Genomic DNA, 4,649 nt, shown 5'->3' on the forward strand with positions numbered 1-4,649 from the left:
AGACAGTGCTCATCTTGAAGACAATCTCTCAACTGATGACATTGATCAGCAAGAGCAAAATCTTTGTCCTGCTCATCCTCGTGTTGCAAATGAAGTTCAGATTGAGAAGATAATTGACAGCTTGAATGCACCTGGTCCACTCACTCGTTCTAAAGCAACCCAAAGAGCAACACAGCTGACCAACTTCTGTGGACATTTTGCATTTGTCTCAATCTCTGAACCCAAGAAAGTTGATGAAGCCTTCATGGAACCTGAATGGATTCAAGCTATGCAAGAAGAGCTTCAACAGAGCTGAATAATGAGTGGGAATTGGTCAAGCGTCCTGATCCTCGGAAGCACAATATCATTGGCACCAAATGGATATATCGCAACAAGCAAGATGAGCATGGTCAAGTGGTCAGAAACAAGGCTCGTCTTGTTGCACAAGGTTACACTCAAGTGGAAGGAATTGACTTTGATGAAACCTTTGCTCTGGTGTCAAGACTTGAAGCCATTCACATACTGCTAGCCTATGCAAATCATCACAACATTCTCCTGTATCAAATGGATGTGAAAAGTGCTTTTCTCAATGGAAAGATAGAAGAAGAAGTATATGTCGCACAACCTCCAGGTTTTGAAGATCCAAAACATCCTGATATGGTATACAAGCTCAACAAGGCACTGTATGGCCTCAAACAAGCCCCTCGTGCTTGGTATGACACACTCAAAGACTTCCTGAAGAGCAAAGGCTTCAAACCTGGTTCACTAGATCCTACACTCTTCACGAAGACATATGATGGTGAACTGTTTGTGTGTCAAATCTATGTGGATGACATTATCTTCAGCTGCACCAACAAGAAATACAGTGATGAATTTGGTCACATGATGCAAGAGCAATATCAAATGTCCATGATGGGCGAGCTGAAGTTCTTTCTGGGTCTTCAAATCCGTCAGCAACACAACGACATCTTCATATCACAAGAAAAATATCTCAAAGATTGCCTGAAGAAGTTTGGAATGCAAGATTGCAAAGGATACACGACGCCAATGCCAACCAAAAGTCATCTGGGTCCCGACGACAATGGTAAAGAGTTCGATCAAAAGGTATATCGCTCCATGATTGGTTCTTTGCTTTACTTATGTGCATCTAGGCCAGATGTAATGCTTAGTGTTTGCATGTGTGCCTGATTCCAAGCGGCACCAAAGGAATCGCATCACTTAGCTGTGAAGCAAATTCTTTGATATTTGGCTTACACCCCAACACTAGGATTATGGTATCCAAAGGGCTCAGAGTTTGATCTAGTTGGATTCTCATATGCTGATTATGCTGGTGACAGGGTTGATCGCAAGTCCACATCAGGCACGTGTCATTTTCTGGGACGATCTCTTGTCTGTTGGTCTTCAAAGAAGCAGAACTGTGTATCTCTCTCTACTGTTGAATCTGAATACATTGCTGCTGGATCTTGCTGTGCTCAACTTCTCTGGATGAAGCAAACTCTCAAGGAGTATGGAATCCATCTGAAGTATGTGCCTCTTTACTGCGATAATGAGAGTGCTATCAAGATTGCAAACAACCCAGTTCAGCACTCGAAGACAAAGCACATTGAAATTCGTCATTACTTTCTCAGAGATCATGTTATGAAGGAAGATATTGATATCATTCACGTCAAGACAGAAGAGCAGTTGGCCGATATCTTCACAAAGCCCTTGGATGAGAAAAGGTTTTGCAAGTTGCGGCGTGAGCTAAATATCTTGGAATCCTCAAATGTCCTGTGAGTGGACACACATCCTAACACTTATGCATTTTGATGACTTAGATGTGCAACACACGAAGTAATGTATATCTTCAATCAATGAAGACATACACTCTAAGTGTGAATACATTAATGCGGAATTTGACTTCGGAGCGCGACGATAATTGTGCGCCGTGTCTGGGTCTAATACTTCCTATACGGTGGGTAACGCCACCAACAAATTTTTGTTTGAAGTGTTTCTCTTGGCATTATGCCTGCATTGTTTTCATATGTGATTCATATTCATCCTTGGCTTATACTAAAGTTTATCTTCAATTGGTTGAATTGGACTAGTACTATATATATCTGTGTTCTGTCCTCTACAACATTCACTTATAGCTCTGGCTTCATGTTGAATCTTTTGAACTAAGTGAATGTGATCGGACCCTAACCTATCTATGCTTCTACCTCAACTCTATCTGTCCAAGTCATATGCATTCTATTGAAAACTATCGATTGTCTTCACTGAGACCTTGTCAGCTAAAGTCAATCTGACACACATTTATATCTGTTTTTAATGCTTTATCCAATTTGCCTGAAACCCAGAGAATTCGGAACGACCACCCCGACAATCTAGGCGTGTGTGGGAACATGGAACAACTCCCAAGGTGTTGCATGCTTGCCATGTGTCCGTCAGATGTGAACCGCCAGGGGCACCTGCGTAATTGCGTTGTGCCATCTCTGTCCTTATAAATACCTGTCACGTCTCGGTCAAAAATTCTTCTTCCTCCTCGCCACCTCTCGCAAACCCTAGCGCCTCCGCTAACTCTCGACGACACTGACGACGAAGCGCTTAGCTGCCGTGACTTCCTCGACGCCGTCCTCACGCCGGCTGTGGACCTCGTCTTCTCAGCCGTCGCCGTAGGTGTCTTCCGTCGCCAAGTTAGGGCATGGGAGATTGAACTGCTCGGCCTCCATCTTCGCTCCGTCTAGCAGTTCTTCGTGTGGTAATTAAAGTTTACTTTTACCGACTTTTTGATCTGATAGATTCATCCATTTTTACCAAAAGTGGTTTCTAGATCTTCAAACTTGAATCTGTCTCATCCTGCATCTCATATTCTGCCTAGTCTATTCACTTATGCTTCTTTACAAGTTAGATTCCTCACTTGTACTTATTCTTGGATTTGTACAACTCTGGAACCAACTCTCATTAAATAAGTGAATGTCTTCGCATTGTGAGGTCAATGTCTTCAAACTGATTTATCTTCAAAATCTTCTGAGAATGCATATGACCTCTTCCCCTTCCCTCGCACCTCTAATGCTGTCACGGGTACATGTCCGTGGGAGAATCCCTTGGTTCTCATAGTCTGCATTCGTTTGCAGAATTCTTGCAGAGTCACATCAACTCACAAGAAGCCAGTTCTTGTCTGACCAGCCGTTTGAAGCCATTGCACGTACTGAAGCCCTTCAACTTAAACTTCATGGCAACTGAAAAGTTAGCATGAAAGGGAGGCAGACAGCGCCGTGGTAACACTTCCAAGGATTTACCTCCAGATTTGCACGAGCTGTACAAGACTGATCCTGAGGAAACCTATACTGGTCGCAAGAATCGAATCCAGTGGATTCAAATATATTTGGCAGAAGAGTGGTTCAAATACCGCTTCGTCACTGAAGAATATGTAGAGAAAAATGCCATCAAGGGACCCTGGGGAGATATTGTGTACAAAAATCTTCAACCCCAGTCCCTTTCTGAAGCCCTCCAACGAGAATTCTATCCGTGCATGATTCGCGGACCGCAGCTAGAGAATACTGATCCTTCTTCTCTGCTGTGGTGCCGTGAAGATCATCTGTTCAAGCGCAACTACCAGTTCACCAAAGACTCAGCTGCAGAGAACAAGAAAGCTCTAGGGCTTGACTTCAACCCTGGTCCTTCCTCACATCGGGATGATGGCACCCGCGAAGCCAATCAGAACATGATCGGCCCCCTTCTACAACCTTGATGGCCTCATCACCCACATAACTGTCCAAGGTGCCAAGGTGGATCATTCTGATGATGATGCTGACACAGATGAAGCTCCAGCTCCTACTCCAAAGCTGCAGAAGCAAAAGAAGACTAAAGCTTCAAAGTCATCTGCTGCTCCAAAAGCTTCGCGTGTGAAGCCATTGGCAACTGCTCCTCCTGCTCCCAGTAACACCTTTGAAGATCTCTCTCGCATCTCCAAGAGGCATGAGAAGCCAAACAAGAAACCTGTTCATCGACAGAGTCAAGCACTTACACCTGCTGCCGTTGTAAGGAACGAATCTGAAGCCATTGATTTGTCTTCAGATGAGGAATTTGGCAATGATGCCCTTGAGCAGCTGATCAAGAGCAAGCAAGAGGCGGAGATCTTCAATGATCTGCCCCTCTTCGATGTGAATATCCTGCACACTTTCATTGATGAATGGTTTGACAATCAAGATGTCAGCTTTGATGATCTTCAACTCCCCATTGGCATCAGCGTCTCCTTCCAAGGCGCCATTGCTCCTGAGCTGGATCTGGCTCAGCGAATCGTTGAACTGAAGCACAAGATTGACTTTGAAAAGGAACAGTTCAAGAAGCATGTCGCCAAGCTGAGTGTGGTTGATGTCCAAAAATTCAAGGTGATGCTCAATGACCTCAAGGAGGCATTTCGCAAGAAACATGAGGAAGCCAAAGGCTCAAGAGAGAGCATGAAAACTCTTGCTGCTAAGTGTGTTCAGGCTTACAATGAAGCCGAAAAGCGCAAGGCTCTTGGGCGCCCTGGCATTGACCCCAAGATGGCCGCCAAACAAAAGAAGAAGCACAATGTGGCCCAGACTGCAGCTCCACAGCAGGAAGAACCTCACATTGTCATCCCTGCCAGCATGACAGGCTCGAAGCCTAAGGTCTCCACAGTGGCTTCAGATAAGCAGAAAACC

This window comes from Triticum dicoccoides, chromosome 3B (genome assembly GCF_002162155.2).
Source record: "Triticum dicoccoides isolate Atlit2015 ecotype Zavitan chromosome 3B, WEW_v2.0, whole genome shotgun sequence".
In the NCBI taxonomy this organism is placed as follows: domain Eukaryota; kingdom Viridiplantae; phylum Streptophyta; class Magnoliopsida; order Poales; family Poaceae; genus Triticum; species Triticum dicoccoides.